This window comes from Arachis stenosperma, chromosome 5 (assembly GCF_014773155.1).
Source record: "Arachis stenosperma cultivar V10309 chromosome 5, arast.V10309.gnm1.PFL2, whole genome shotgun sequence".
In the NCBI taxonomy this organism is placed as follows: domain Eukaryota; kingdom Viridiplantae; phylum Streptophyta; class Magnoliopsida; order Fabales; family Fabaceae; genus Arachis; species Arachis stenosperma.
The window spans coordinates 22,851,775-22,869,194 of NC_080381.1; the positions used below are offsets into that span (position 1 = coordinate 22,851,775).

The window sequence follows — 17,420 nt, forward strand, 5'->3', positions numbered from 1 at the left end:
TTTCAGTTTATATATTAAATAAATTAAAACAGTATGTATACATAACGATTAATCAACTAGGATAAAATGCACTTAAGAGTTTTTAAGTAATAGTAATGGTAGGAAGTGAATTTTGTTTAAGATAATTTTATGATACAATCAATTTTGTAAGAATTATTTTATAATTTTAAATTTTATATCCTAAATCATAAATTCCTAAATAAACTCTAAATTTAAATCCTAAAATAAAGTTAGATAATGTGGAGTAAGATGGGTCAGAAAGAAAATTCAAGGCCCAAGGGGAGTAAAAGAAGGAGGATAGGACTAAAAGTAAAGAAAAAAGATTAATGTGGCCCAATTGGAAATACTAGGTTTCTGAAAAGAAGTGCGGGTTCGAGTTACAACGATGTGGACAACTCACAACGGATCCGTCATTTTTTGCTTAGCGTGGATATGTGCTTGATAATAGTGCATAAAGTTTCCAAAATCATTAAAAAACTATTTGCACACCAAAATCAATTATTAATATATTTATATAAATACATGTGTAAGTTAATTTATTTTTAATATATATTTATATTCTAATATATGATGGTAATCAATGATCAAGAAAAGAAAGGGTTAAATTTTAACTTTCCTGTTGAACTTTCCTTAAAATCTTACATTCTGTTCAAAGAATACAAAAGAGACTTTAGTTTTGTCTCCTGACGCAGTATGAATCAGAACAGAATTACTTATAAGGAGAGTTGTCAAGAAGTGAAGCTTTATAGAGAAATCAGGAGATACTTTATTTTTGTCTCCTTTAATGTAGAACCAAAAATAGAGAAAAGAGTAAAGAATGACACACAGATGTATCTCGGCTATCCACTGCAATATAGCCTACATCCAGTTTCCATCACAATAATGATGGGATTTCACTATTTTTTTAACAGATTACAATCACCAATTCTCCCTAGGATTTATCCAATCCTATCTAGGACAAGTCTAAATTCTAACCCAACCTGAACTTGACTAGGACTCAACCTAGCTTTCAACTGCAAAGTGCTAACCCAACTTGCAAAGGAATCTCCTCAGGATCATGACCACAAAACAAAAATATATACAAAGAATTTCTGAAATAATTTGGGCTTTTTCTCCAAGTCTAGCTCGCTGTCTTTTTCCACTCATTGACTTTTTTCTTATAAACCTCACCATGTTTGACTTTTACCAATGAAACTCAGACAGACTAAACTGAGAAAAAGAATTACAACATAAAAACCATGAAGGACAAGAATAAACAGTTCAAAGAACTGTGAAAACCCAAACGTGTGCTCTCACTCCTTGCTGTAATACTTGGCCGTTCACCCTTATTATAGAAGAGTGAAGCTTCCTAGACTTGAAACCTTACTTCAGCACATGTTGGTTTTTTTTCTTCCAAGATCAGAATTAGCAGCGGCGTTTACAGAGGTAAGAGAGAGAAAAAGTAATGACATGCAACCATACCTTTCTCTCTCAACCTTTTTCTTCAAGAATCTTGAATCTGGACCGTTCATCTTTACTTTGGCCCCAAGTTTGTTTCTTGACCGTTGATTCAAAGCAGAGCAGCATTGACTTCAATTTCTTCATAGTTTCTGATTTAGTGCTTGTACCCTAGTTGATTTTCTTAATGTTTCTTGATGAAGCACAAATGGAGAAATCTCCCTTTTGTGATTCTCTGTTCGGTTGAAATCTTTTCTTTTATTGTAGCTCATTTTCTTTCTTTTCTTGCTTGATAATAGAAACAATCTTTTTGTTCTTGATTGTGCCTTAACTCCAGAAATTTTCTTTTTTCTTCTTACTTCGGAGACGATTGATGCGTGAGCATATTTTCCTTATTTTCTTATTATTTTAGATATGAAATTATTGAGTTTTATTGAGATTTTAGTGTTTGAAGTCTATTTGGATGCTATTTTGAGTCGTTCTATTGTTTTGATTATTTTAGGTGAAATTTGGATCAGTTTGACAGAGTCTGTGCAAAAGAAAAGAGAAGAATTTTGATTTTGTTGAGCTGGCGCTAAATGTCGCATCTAGCATTTAGCACCCAAGTACTTTGGATTGCGTGCAGCCATTCTGTCAAGCTGGCGCTAAACGCGGACCTGGGCGTTTAGCATTAGGTGTCTCGTAACATGTGCAAGCTCTCTGCCTCATAGGGCGCTAAACGCTGAGCCTGGCGTTTAGCGCCTGGCGTTTAGCGCCAGGAAGTCAGAAACGAATTGGGAGCTTTCTGCCACTTGGGGCGCTAAACGCCAAATCTGGTGTTTAGCGCCAATGACGTGGATCAACCTCATCCAAAGGAACATCTTTAGTTTGATTTGGCTTTCAATTATTATATTTTATTTTGTTTTGGTTATTTTTATTTACAAACACAATCTTCTAGGTTTTGTAATTACTAGTTTATTTTATTTTATTTTGAAATCACATTAGGTTAGATATAGAAGGAAAATGATTTAGCTCTTCACGGGGATCTCGCATTTTACACACTTTTGAACCTTAGTTTTTCTCTGAGTCATGAGCAACTAACCCTCCTTGGTTAATATTAGGAGCTCTGTTTATTTCATGGATTGATACTATTGCCATTCTATTTTAATTAATGTATTCATTTAATTTCAAGGATTACTTTCGTTCTTCATCTTATGAATTTGAGTGTATTAGAAAATAACTCTTATTCTATATGAATTCTTGTTGATTCTTAGAAAAGTTATCTCACTTGAATACTAGTTTGAAAGTAAACTCCTCCTAAACCACTAATTGCTTGGACTTAACGGGATACGTGACATATAATCCTCTTATATTTGGATAATTAGGGTTTTTGTGGCTAATAACCTAGAATTGAACCTAACCCTTTAATCTATATTAAGTGACCAAGGAATTAATGATTGATTAGGTTAGAGGAGACTAAATCACTAAGAAATTAGGGTTTAGTAAATTACTGTTTGCCATGAAATGAATTTTGCATGATTAAAATAGTTGGTAAGAAATATAAATCTGAAAAAATAAACATCTCTAAAACCTTAATTGTTTTCTCACATACTTTTCACATCAATTTCACTGGTTGCTTACTAAATCTCTGAATTATTATTCAATGCACTTTGAACCCCAAAACACCATTTTCTACTTGTCTAACTAAGAGAATCATTCGACTATTGTTGCTTAGTCCATTAATCCTCGCGGGATCGACTCTCACTCACATGAGATATTACTTGGTATGACCCGGTGCACTTGCCGGTTAGTTTGTAGATTTTGAATTCCGCACCAAGTTTTTGGCGCCGTTCTTGGGGATTGATAACTGCGCATTATTTGATTGCTTAGATTAGACGTTCTTTGCTTTAATTTTAATTAGTTTCGTTCTTGAAATTTTCAAAAATTTAGTTTTAATTTTGATGAGTTTGGAAAACTTAGAATTATTATAATGATCAAACATAATTAAAAATGTTAATTAGAAAAATTGTTAATTTATTATTTGCTTCCAATTGTTTGGTTAATGAGTTTGTTAGTGTGCAGAAAATATAAAATGAATTTTTGTGTTGAGATAAAAGGCAATATAAGCCCAAAATGATGAAAATGTGATCAACCTTTGTGAAAAAAAACCTTCCACGCAATGTGGCTGAATTATTTAAAAGAAAGAGCAAAGTGATGAGCGGATAATTTATACGCTTTTTAGCATTATTTTTAGTATGTTTTTAGTATATTTTAGTTAGTTTTTATTATATTTTTATTAGTTTTTAGTTAAAATTCAATTTTTTGGACTTTACTATGAGTTTGTGTATTTTTCTGTGATTTCAGATATTTTCTGGCTGAAATTGAGGGACCTGAGCAAAAATCTGATTCAGAGGCTGAAAAGGACTGCAGATGCTGTTGGATTCTGACCTCCCTACACTCGAAGTGGATTTTCTAAAGCTACAAAAGCCCAATTGGTGCGCTCTCAACTGCGTTGGAAAGTAGACATCCTGGGCTTTCTAGCAATGTATAATAGTCCATACTTTGCCAGAGATTTGATGGCCAAAACCGGCGTTCCAAATCAGCTCAAAATTGCCCGGCGTTAAACGCCGGAACTGGCACAAGAATGGGAGTTAAACACCCAAACTGGCACAAAAGCTGGCGTTTAACTCCAAGAAAAGTATCTACACATGAAAGCTTCAATGCTCAGCCCAAGCACATACCAAGTGGGCCCGGAAGTGGATTTTTATGTTATTTACTCATTTCTGTAAACCCTAGGCTACTAGTTCTCTACAAATAGGACCTTTTGTTATTGTATTTTTGTATCTGGGGGATCTTTGATCATCTTTAGATCTTTGAATCCTTTTGATCACGTTTTGGGGGCTAGCCTCACGGCCATGCCTGAACCTTGTTCTTATGTATTTTCAACGGTGGAGTTTCTACATACCATAGATTAAGGTGTGGAGCTCTGCTGTACCTCGAGTATCAATGCAATTACTATTGTTCTTCTATTCAATTCGGCTTATTCTTGTTCTAAGATATCACTTGTTCCTCCACTTGATAAATGTGATGATCCGTGACACTCATCATCATTCTCACCTATGAACGTGTGCCTGACAACCACCTCCATTCTACCTTAGATTGAGTGGATATCTCTTGGATTCCTTAATCAGAATCTTCGTGGTATAAGCTAGAATTGATGGCGGCATTTAAGAGAATCCGGAAGGTCTAAACCTTGTCTGTGGTATTCTGAGTAGGATTCAAGAATTGAATGACTGTGACGAGCTTCAAACTCGCGATTGTGGGGCGTTAGTGACAGACGCAAAAGAATCACTGGATTCTATTCCGACATGATCGAGAATCGACAGCTGAATAGCCGTACTGTGACAGAGCGCGTTGAACATTTTCACTGAGAGGACGGGACTGTAGCCATTGACAACGGTGATGCCCAACATACAGCTTGCCATGGAAAGGAGTAAGAAGGATTGGATGAAGACAGTAGGAAAGCAGAGAGACGGAAGGGACAAAGCATCTCCATACGCTTATCTGAAATTCTCACCAATGAATTACATAAGTATCTCTATCTTTATTTTATGTTTTATTCATCTTTTAATTATCAATCCTCCATAACCATTTGAATCCGCTTGACTGAGATTTACAAGATGACCATAGCTTGCTTCATACCAACAATCTCCGTGGGATCGACCCTTACTCGCGTAAGGTTTATTACTTGGACGACCCAGTGCACTTGCTGGTTAGTTGTGCGAAGTTGTGATAAAGAGTTGAGATTGCAATTGAGCGTACCATGTTGATGGCGCCATTGATGATCACAATTTCATGCACCAAGTTTTTGGCGCCGTTGCCGGGGATTGTTTGAGTTTGGACAACTAACGGTTCATCTTGTTGCTCAGATTAGGTATTTTTCTTCAGAGTTCTTAAGAATGAATTCTAGTGTTTCAAGGTGATGTTCTTATCATCACCAAAGCTGATTGATTCTCATCAATTTAGCTCTTGAATGCAATGTCCTGCTGAAGCTTGGCTAGCCATGTCTAATTTCTTTAGACTAAAGCTTTAGACTAACATTGCATGATTCCTGGAATTCTCATTAAGAATTTTGATATCCTTATTTTCTTTCAATTTTTGAAAAAAAAATCCAAAAAAATTACAAAATCATAAAAACCAAAAATATTTTCTGTTTGTTGTTGAGTCTAGTGTCTCATTTTGAGTTTGGTGTCAATTGCATGTTTCTATTCTTCTTGCATTTTTTTCGAATTCATTCATGCGTCTTAATTGATCTTCAAGTTGTTCTTAATGATTTCCTTGTTCTGATCTTTAAATTCTCTTGTCTTGAGTGTTTTGTTGTTTCTCATATGCATTCTCATTTTGTTAGTGTCAATAGTATACAAACTTCTAAGTTTGGTATCTTGCATGCATTGTTTATTTGATTTTAGTTGCATTTTGATTATTCCTCATCATTAAAAATACAAAAAAAAAATTTTCTTTGTGTCTTTTCAAGTCAATAATACAGAGAATTGAAGATTCAGAACATACAGTAGAGAAATTACATAGAAAAAGCTGGGCGTTCAAAACGCCCAGTGAGGAAGGAAAACTGGCATTTAAACGCCAGCCAGGGTGCCTGGCTGGGCGTTTAACGCCCAAAAGGGTAGCAATTTGGGCGTTTAACGCCAGGATGGCACAAGAGGGAAGATTTTGTTTTTAACTCAAATTTTTTTTCAAGTTTTCAAAATTTTTCAAAATCAAATCTTTTTCAAATCAAATCTTTTCAATCATATATTTTCAAAATCAATTTCTTTCTTTTTCAAAGATACTTGCTAACAATTAATGATTTGATTCAACATTTCAAGTATGTTGCCTTTTCTGTTGAGAAAGGTTTAGTGTTTGAATCATATCTTTCCTTGTTAGCCAAGTCATTAATTTTCAAAATCAAATCTTTTTAAATTGTTTTTCAAATCATATCTTCTCAATCATATCTTTTTAAAACTATATCTTTTCAATCATATCTTTTTAATCACATCTTTTTCAAAATAGTTTTTAATCATATCTTTTTGATTTCTACTTTCAAAAATCTTTTTCAAAAATCACTTTATTTCTTTCCCACTCTTAGTTTTCGAAAATCATCAATCAATTTTCAAAATTATTTTAAAATCTTTTACTTTAATTTTCGAAAATTTCTTCCCCTCTTCTCACATCCTTCTATTTATGGACTAACACTACTCCTCAATGCACAATTCGAACTCTATCTTTCCTTGATAAGTTCAAATTTTCTACCTCTTCTTTCTATTTTTCTTTTCCTCTGACACCTCAAAAAGTCTCTATACTGTGACATAGAGGATTCCATATTTTCTTGTTCTCTTCTCTTTCATATGAGCAGGAGCAAAGACAAAAACATTCTTGTTGAGGCTGACCCTGAACCTGAAAGGACCTTGAAGCGAAAGCTAAGAGAAGTTAAAGCACTACTCTCTGTAGAGGACCTAACAGAAATCTTCAAAGAAGAAGAACCCATGGCAGCCGAAAACAACAATAATGTCAACAATGCAAGGAAGGTACTGGGTGACTTTATTGCACCTACTCCCGACTTCTATGGGAGAAGCATCTCTATCCCTGCCATTGGAGCAAACAACTTTGAGCTTAAGCCTCAATTAGTTTCTCTAATGCAACAGAATTGCAAGTTCCATGGACTTCCATTGAAAGATCCTCATCAGTTTTTAGCTGAATTCTTGCAAATCTGTGACACTGTCAAGACTAATGGGGTTGACCCTGAGGTCTACAGACTTATGCTATTCCCTTTTGCTGTAAGAGACAGAGCTAGGATATGGTTGGACTCACAACCTAAAGAAAGCCTGAACTCTTGGGAAAAGCTAGTCAATGCCTTCTTGGCAAAGTTCTTTCCACCTCAAAAATTGAGTAAGCTTAGAGTGGAAGTCCAAACCTTCAAACAGAAGGAAGGTGAATCCCTCTATGAAGCTTGGGAAAGATACAAACAATTGATCAGAAAGTGTCCCTCTGACATGCTTTCTGAATGGAGCATCATAGGTATCTTCTATGATGGTCTGTCTGAACTGTCCAAGATGTCATTGGATAGCTCTGCTGGAGGATCTCTTCATCTGAAGAAGACGCCTGCAGAAGCTCAAGAGCTCATTGAAATGGTTGCAAATAACCAATTCATGTACACTTCTGAAAGGAATCCCGTGAACAACGGGACGAATCAGAAGAAAGGAGTTCTTGAGATTGATACTCTGAATGCCATACTGGCTCAGAATAAAATATTGACTCAGCAAGTCAATATGATCTCTCAAAGTCTGCCTGGAATGCAAGCTACACCAGGCAGTACTAAGGATGCTTCATCTAAAGAAGAAGCTTATGATCCTGAGAACCCTTCAATGGAAGAGGTGAATTATATGGGAGAACCCTATGGAAACACCTATAATCCTTCATGGAGAAATCATCCAAATCTCTCATGGAAGGATCAAAAGAGACCTCAACAAGGTTTCAACAATAATAATGGTGGAAGAAACAGGTTTAGCAATGGCAAGCCTTTTCTATCATCTTCTCAGCAACAGACAGAGAATTCTAAGCAGAGCCACTCTGACTTAACAACCATGGTCTCTGATCTAATCAAAGCCACTCAAAGTTTCATGACTAAAACAAGGTCCTCCATTAGGAATTTGGAGGCACAAGTGGGACAGCTGAGCAAGAAAATTACTGAACTCCCTCCTAGTACTCTTCCAAGCAATACAGAAGAGAATCCAAAAGAAGAATGCAAGGCCATTAACATGACCCACATGACCGAACTTGGAGAGGAGGAAGAGGCAGTAATCGCCACATGAGCTCTGATGAGTATTCTTCCTCTGAAGAGGACGAAAATGTCACTGAAGAGCAAGTTGCTAAGTACCTTGGAGCAATCATGAAGTTAAATGATAAGTTATTTGGTAATGAGACTTGGGAGGATGAACCCCCTTTGCTCACCAAAGAACTGGATGACTTGACTAGGCAGAGATTACCTCAAAAGAGACAGGATCCTGGGAAGTTTTCAATACCTTGTACCATAGGCACCATGACCTTTAAGAAGGCTCTGTGTGACTTGGGTCAAGTATAAACCTCATGCCTCTCTCTATAATGGAGAAGCTAGGGATCTTTGAAGCACAAGCTGCAAGAATCTCACTAGAGATGGCAGACAATTCAAGAAAACAAGCTTATGGACTTGTAGAGGATGTTCTGGTAAAGATTGAAGACCATTACATCCCTGCTGATTTCATAGTCCTAGAGACTGGGAAGTGCATGGATGAATCCATCATCCTTGACAGACCCTTCCTAGCCACAGCAAAGGTTGTGATTGATGTTGACAGAGGAGAATTGATCATTCAAGTGAATGAAGAATCCTTTGTGTTTAAGGCTCAAGGATATCTCTCTGTTACCATGGAGAGGAAGCATGAAGAGCTTCTCTCAAAACAGAGTAAAACAGAGCCCCCACAATCAAACTCTAAGTTTGGTGTTGGGAGGCCACAACCAAATTCTAAGTTTGGTGTTGAACCCCCACATTCAAACTCTAAGTTTGGTGTTGGGAGGTTCCAACATTGCTCTGAGTATCTGTGAGGCTCCATGAGAGCCTACTGTCAAGCTACTGACATTAAAGAAGCGCTTGTTAGGAGGCAACCCAATGTTATATTTATCTAATTTCCTTTATTATTTTCTGTTTTCTATAGGTTGATGATCATGGAAAGTCACAAAATCAATTGAAAAAGTAAAAACAGAATGAAAAACAGAAAGAAAAATAGCACACCCTGGAGGAAAACCTTGCTAGCATTTAAACGCCAGTAAGGGCAGCAAATGGGCGTTTAACGCCCAGTCTGGCACCATTCTGGGCGTTTAACGCCAGAAAGGGGCACCAGACTGGCGTTAAATGCCAGGAAAGGGCAAGAAGCTGGCGTTAAACGCCAGAAATGGGCACCAGCCCGGCGTTTAACGCTAGAATTGGCATAAAGAGCATTTTGCTCGCCACTTGGTGCAGGGATGAATTTTCCTTGACACCTCAGGATCTGTGGACCCCACAGGATCCCCACCTACCCCACCACTCTCTCTCTTCTTCACCCATTCACCAATCACCTCAACACCTCTTCCCCAAAAACCCCTCACCTATCAAATCCTACCATTCTCTTCACCACTGATGAGCGGATAATTTGTACGCTTTTTGGCATTACTTTTAGTATATTTTTAGTATGTTTTAGTTAGTTTTCATTATATTTTTATTAGTTTTTAGTTAAAATTCACTTTTCTGGACTTTACTATGAGTTTGTGTATTTTTCTGTGATTTCAGATATTTTCTGGCTGAAATTGAGGGTCCTGAGCAAAAATCTGATTCAGAGGCTGAAAAGGACTGCAGATGCTGTTGGATTCTGACCTCCCTGCACTCGAAGTGGATTTTCGGGAGTTATAGAAGCCCAATTGGTGCGCTCTCAACGGCGTTGGAAAGTAGACATCCTGGGCTTTCCAGCAATGTACAATAGTCCATACTTTGCCCGAGATTTGATGGCCCAAACCGGCATTGCAAATCAGCTTCAGAATTTCCAGCGTTTAAAAATTGGAGTTAAACGCCCAAACTGGCACAAAAGCTGGCGTTTAAATCCAAAAAGAGTCTCTACACGAAAATGCTTCAATGCTCAGCCCAAGCACACACCAAGTGGGCCCGGAAGTGGATTTTTCTGTCATTTACTCATTTCTGTAAACCCTAGGTTACTAGTTCACTATTAATAGGATCTTTTGACATTGTATCTGTACCTCATGACACATTACACGTTTCTCATTGTATTTTCTACGGCATGAGTCTCTAAACCCCATGGTTGGGGGTGAGGAGCTCTGCTGTGTCTTGATGGATTAATGCAATTACTACTGTTTTTCATTCAATCATGCTTGCTTCCATTCTAAGATATCACTTGTTCCTAAACCTGATGAATGTGATGATCCGTGACACTCATAATCATTCTCAACTATGAACGTGTTCCTGACAACCACCTCCATTCTACCTTAGATTGAGTAGATATCTCTTGGATTCCTTAATCAGAATCTTCGTGGTATAAGCTAGAATTGATGGCGGCATTCAAGAGAATCCGGAAGGTCTAAACCTTGTCTGTGGTATTCTGAGTAGGATTCAAGGATTGAATGACTGTGATGAGCTTCAAACTCCTGAGGGCTGGGCGTTAGTGACAGACGCAAAAGAATCACTGGATTCTATTCCAACAGGATTGAGAACCGACAGATGATTAGTCGTGCTGTGATAGAGCGCGTTGAACATTTTCACTGAGAGGATGGGAGGTAGCCATTGACAACGGTGAAACCCTACATACAGCTTGCCATGGAAGGAGCCTTGCGTGCTTGAAGAAGAAGACAGTAGGAAAGCAGAGGTTCAGAAGATAGAGCATCTCCAAAACCTCAACCTATTCTCCATTACTGCAAATCAAGTACTTATTTCATGTTCTTTTGCTTTTCACAATCAATCCTGATAATTTCTGATATCCTGACTAAGAGTTACAAGATAACCATAGCTTGCTTCAAGCCAACAATCTCCGTGGGATCGACCCTTACTCACGTAAGGTATTACTTGGACGACCCAGTGCACTTGCTGGTTAGTTGTGCGGGATTGCAAGGTGTGATTGCAATTTCGTGCACCAAGTTTTTGGCACCGTTGCTGGGGATTGTTCGAGTTTGGACAACTGACAGTCTATCTTGTTGCTTAGATTAGGACTGTTTTATTTTTGTTGGTTTAGAGTCTTTTATTTGAGTGTAGTTTCATATTTTAAGTTTGGTGTCAATTGCATGCTTCTGTTTTTCTTTTAATTTTTGAATTTGCATGTCCTTAGTCCCTTTTTGATCTTTAAAAATTCTAAGTTTGGTGTCTTCTTTGTGTTTTTCTTTAGGTTTTCGAAAATTCATGTTTGATTTTCTGAAAAATTTTAAGTTTGGTGTCTCTTTGTTGTTTTTATCTTTCCTCTTTTCAAAAAATATATATACATATATCTTGATTACTATTCACATCAATTCCCTTTTCTCCATCATGGACATAAGTGGGAATGAACAGTCCAAAAGGACTCTGGGGTCATATGCTAACCCCATTACAGCTGCATATGGGAGTAGCATCTGTATACCTCCCATTAAAGCAAGTAGCTTTGAGCTAAACCCTCAACTCATTATCATGGTGCAGCAAAATTGCCAGTATTCCGGTCTTCCACAGGAAGAACCTACTGAGTTTCTGGCACAATTCTTACAACTTGCTGACACAGTACGTGATAAAGAGGTGGATCAGGATGTCTACAGATTACTACTGTTTCCATTTGCTGTAAAAGATCAAGCTAAGAGGTGGTTAAATAACCAACCTACAGCAAGCATAAAGACATAGAAACAGTTATCAGACAAATTTCTGAATCAATTTTACCCTCCAAAAAGGATGACACAGCTAAGGCTGGACATCCAAGGCTTTAAACAAGAGGATAATGAATCCCTTTATAATGCCTGGGAGAGGTATAGAGGTATGCTAAGAAAATGCCCCTCTGAAATGTTTTCAGAGTGGGTACAGTTAGACATCTTCTACTATGGGCTTACAGAAAAAGCTCAGATGTCTCTAGACTACTCAGCTGGTGGATCTATACATATGAGAAAGACGATTGAGGAGGCTCAAGAGCTTATAGATACTGTTGCTAGAAATCAACATTTGTACTCTAGCAATGAGTCCTCTACACAAAAAGAAGTTATGGCATTAGCCACTGATCCTAATCCTCAAGAACAGATGGTTGAGCTTAATCAACAATTACACCTGATGACAAAACAGTTGGCAGAATTTAAAGAGATGCTCCAAGAGACTAAAATTGCTAACAAGAACATAGAATCACAGTTGAATCAGGCAAAACAGTAGCTATCTAAACAGATAACAGAAGAATGCCAAGCAGTTCAACTGAGGAGTGGGAAGACATTGAATAACACTGCTCAAAGTAGCAAAAAGTCAATAAAGGAACAATTGACAGAGGATAGCCAAACCACTATCCAAAATCCCTCTGAGGACAGTAAGAGCCCAGAGAGGAATACTATTGGCGTTCAAACGCCAGAAAAGGGGGGAAAGCTGGCGTTAAACGCCCATTCCCTGCCCAGTTCTGGCGTTCAAACGCCAGAAAAGGGGGAAAAGATGGCGTTAAACGCCCTTTTTCCACCCAACCCTGGCGTTCAAACGCCAGAGGGGAACCAGACACCTGCGAGTGCTGATAGTAACCCCTCTAAAGAGGCTTCTCCAACCACTTCTGTAAGGAATAAACCTGCAGCAACCAAGGTTGAAGAATATAAAGCCAAGATGCCTTATCCTCAGAAACTCCGCCAAGCGGAACAGGATAAGCAATTTGCCCGCTTTGCAGACTATCTAAGGACTCTTGAAATAAAGATTTCGTTTGCAGAGGCACTTGGGCAAATACCTTCTTATGCTAAATTCATGAAGGAAATCTTAAGCCATAAGAAGGATTGGAGAGAAACTGAAAAAGTATTTCTCACTGAAGAATGCAGTGCAGTCATTCTGAAAAGCTTACCAGAAAAGCTTCAAGATCTAGGAAGCTTTATGATACCATGCACATTAGAAGGTGCTTGCACCAAGACAGCCCTGTGTGACCTTGGAGCAAGCATCAATCTAATACCTGCGTCCACTATCAGAAAGCTTGGGTTGACTGAAGAAGTCAAACCAACCTGGATATGCCTCCAACTTGCTGATGGCTCCATTAAATATCCATCAGGCATAATTGAGGACATGATTGTCAAGGTTGGGCCATTTTCCTTTCCAATTGACTTTGTAGTGCTGGAGATGGAGGAGCACAAGAGTGCAACTCTCATTCTGGGAAGACCTTTCCTAGCAACTGGACGAACTCTCATTGATGTACAAAAAGGGGAAGTAACCCTGAGAGTCAATGAGGATGAGTTCAAGTTAAATGCTGTAAAAGCTATGCAGCATCCAGACACATCAAATGACTGCATGGGCGCTGACATTATTGACTCTTTGGTGGAAGAGATCAATATGACTGAAAGTCTAGAATCAGAGCTTGAGGACATCTTCAAGGATGCTCAGCCTGATCAGGAAGAACCAGAGGAAACAAAAGAATTTTTGAAAATTCCTCAGGAGGGGGATAAGCCTCCCAAACCTGAACTCAAACCACTACCACCATCCCTGAAGTATGCATTTCTAGGAGAGGGTGACACTTTTCCAGTAATTATAAGCTCTGCTTTAAATCTACAGGAAGAGGAAGCACTAATTCAAGTGCTAAGAACACACAAGACAGCTCTTGGGTGGTCCATAAGTGATCTTAAGGGTATTAGCCCAGCAAGATGCATGCACAAGATCCTATTGGAGGATAATACCAAACCAGTGGTTCAACCACAAAGGAGGCTAAATCCAGCCATGAAGGAGGTGGTGCAGAAAGAGGTCACTAAATTACTAGAGGCTGGGATTATTTATCCTATTTCTGATAGCCCCTGGGTGAGCCCTGTCCAAGTTGTCCCCAAGAAGGGAGGCATGACAGTAGTTCATAATGAAAAAAATGAACTGGTTCCTACAAGAACAGTCACAGGGTGGCGTATGTGTATTGACTACAGAAGGCTCAATACAGCCACCAGAAATGATCATTTTCCTTTACCATTCATAGACCAAATGCTAGAAATACTAGCTGGTCATGATTATTACTGCTTTTTGGATGGCTATTCAGGCTACAACCAAATTACAGTAGATCCTCAGGACCAAGAGAAAACAGCATTTACTTGCCCTTCTGGCGTGTTTGCCTACAGGAGGATGCCTTTTGGTCTGTGTAATGCTCCTGCAACCTTTCAGAGATGCATGCTATCCATCTTCTCTGATATGGTGGAGAAATTCCTAGAAGTCTTCATGGATGACTTCTCAGTATATGGAGACTCATTCAGCTCCTGTCTTAACCACCTAGCACTTGTCCTGAAAAGGTGCTAAGAGACTAACCTGGTTTTAAACTGGGAGAAATGTCACTTTATGGTGACTGAAGAAATTGTCCTTGGGCACAAAATTTCAAGCAGGGGAATAGAGGTGGATAAGGCAAAGGTAGAGGTAATTGAAAAATTACCACCACCTGCCAATGTTAAGGCAATCAGAAGCTTTCTGGGGCATGCAGGATTCTACAGAAGGTTTATAAAGGATTTTTCGAAAATTGCAAAACCTCTGAGCAACCTGCTGGCTGCTGACACACCATTTGTGTTTGACACACAATGTTTGCAGGCATTTGAGACCCTGAAAGCCAAGCTGGTCACAGCACCAGTCATCTCTGCACCAGACTGGACATTACCATTCGAATTAATGTGTAATGCCAGTGACCATGCCATTGGTGCAGTGTTGGGACAGAGGCATAACAAGCTTCTGCACGTCATTTATTATGCCAGCCGTGTTCTAAATGACGCACAGAAGAATTACACAACCACAGAAAAAGAGTTACTTGCAGTGGTCTATGCCATTGACAAATTTAAATCCTATTTAGTAGGATCAAAGGTGATTGTGTACACTGACCATGCTGCTCTTAAGTACTTACTCACAAAGCAGGATTCAAAACCCAGGCTCATAAGATGGGTGTTGCTTCTGCAAGAGTTTGATATAGAAATAAGAGACAGAAAAGGGACAGAGAACCAAGTAGCTGATCATCTGTCCCGAATAGAACCAGTAGCTGGGGCATCCCTCCCTTCTACCGAGATCTCTGAGACCTTCCCAGATGAGCAACTCTTTGCCATTCAGGAAGCTCCATGGTTTGCAGATATTACAAATTATAAAGCTGTGAGGTTCATACCCCAGGAGTACAGCAAAGTGCAAAGAAAGAAATTAATTTCAGATGCCAAGTACTACCTATGGGATGAACCATATCTCTTTAAGAGATGTGCAGACGGAATAATCCGCAGATGTGTACCCAGAGAGGAAGCACAAAGAATCCTGTGGCATTGCCATGGATCACAATATGGAGGACACTTTGGAGGTGAGCGAACAGCAACCAAGGTCCTCCAATGCGGATTCTACTGGCCTACTCTCTATAGAGATGCCCGAGAGTTTGTGCGTAACTGTGACAGTTGCCAAAGAGCTGGTAACTTGCCTCATGGTTACGCCATGCCTCAGCAAGGGATCTTAGAGATTGAATTGTTTGATGTATGGGGAATTGACTTCATGGGTCCCTTCCCACCATCATACTCAAACACTTATATTCTAGTGGCAGTAGACTATGTATCTAAATGGGTGGAAGCAATTGCCACACCCAATAATGATACCAAGACCGTGCTAAAATTCCTCCAGAAACACATCTTCAGCAGGTTTGGTGTTCCCAGAGTACTGATTAGCGATGGAGGCACCCATTTCTGCAATAAACAACTGTACTCTGCTATGGTTAGATATAGAATTAGCCACAAAGTAGCAACTCCGTATCACCCACAGACAAATGGGCAAGTTGAGGTCTCTAACAGAGAGCTCAAAAGAATCCTGGAACGGACTGTCATTGCCCGTAGAAAGGATTGGGCAAAGAGCTTGGATGATGCTCTATGGGCATACAGAACAGCATACAAGACTCCTATAGGAACCTCTCCATACCAACTGGTGTATGGGAAGGCCTGTCATCTGCCCGTGGAATTGGAACATAAAGCCTACTGGGCAACCAGATTCCTAAACATGGATGCTAAGTTAGCTGGTGAAAAAAGATTGCTCCAGCTAAATAAGCTAGAGGAGTTCAGACTCAATGCCTTTGAAAATGTAAAAATTTATAAGGAAAAGGCAAAGAAGTGGCATGACAAGAAGTTGTCATCCAGAGTCTTTGAGCCAGGACAAAAAGTCCTGCTCTTCAACTCTAGGCTCAGATTGTTCCCAGGAAAACTTAAATCCCGCTGGAGGGGTCCGTATGTGATTACAAGAGTATCACCATATGGATATGTTGAGCTTCAGGATACTGATTCTGACAAGAAGTTCATTGTTAATGGACAGAGGATCAAGCATTATCTTGAAAGCAATTTTGAGCAGGAATGCTCAAAACTAAGGCTTGAGTGATTCTCAGTGAAGGTCCAGCTAAAGACAATAAAGAAGCGCTTGCTGGGAGGCAACCTAGTGATTAGCAGGGTATCTGTTCTGTTTAATCAAGGTTTAATACATATTCTTAAAGGGCAATTATCAAAATTGAAGGAATTCACAGAGTTACAGAAGGATTCAGTGCAAAAAGCAGAGAAAAAGAGCTTGCTGGCAAACAAACGCCAGTAAGGGGTACTTTGAACGTTAAACACCAGAATGGGCACCATTCTGGGCGTTTAACGCCAGTAAATGTGCCATTTTGGGCGTTAAACGCCCAGAATGGGCACCATTCTGGGCGTTTAACGCCAGGTGTGCAGCATCCTGGGCGTTTAGCAAAACGCCCAGTGATAGAGGGATTTCTGGCGTTTAACGCCAGCCAAGATACCTGGCTGGTGGTGCACGAAATTGTGATCACTACTTTTCACAACTCAAATAATCCCTAGTAATGGCCCCAAAAACTTGGTGCTCAATACCATGGCATAAACACAACTTCGCACAACTAACCAGCAAGTGCACTAGGTCGTCCAAGTAATAAACCTTATGCGAGTAAGGGTCGATCCCACGGAGATTGTTGCTATGAAGCAAGCTATGGTCACCTTGTAAATCTCAGTCAGGCAGACTGGTGCACGAAATTGTGATCACTACAACTTCGCACAACTAACCAGCAAGTGCACTGGGTCGTCCAAGTAATAAACCTTACGCGAGTAAGGGTCGATCCCACGGAGATTGGTGGTATGAAGCAAGCTATGGTCACCTTGTAAATCTCAGTCAGGCAGACTCAAATGGGTATAGGGGTAAACGAATAAAGCAATAAGATAAAGATAGAGATACTTATGCATATCATTGGTGAGAGCTTCAGATAAGCGTATGAAGATGCCTTCCTTTCCGTCTC

General features: G+C 39.2%; 1 non-coding gene across 1 annotated transcript; it reads right to left on the reverse strand.

The window, feature by feature from the left end:
- Positions 1-7,361: 7,361 nt before the first annotated feature.
- Positions 7,362-7,469, reverse strand: LOC130984139 (small nucleolar RNA R71). Its single transcript, XR_009088091.1, has one exon. It is a non-coding gene; the product is annotated as a small nucleolar RNA R71 (small nucleolar RNA).
- Between the last annotated feature and the right edge of the window lie 9,951 nt (positions 7,470-17,420).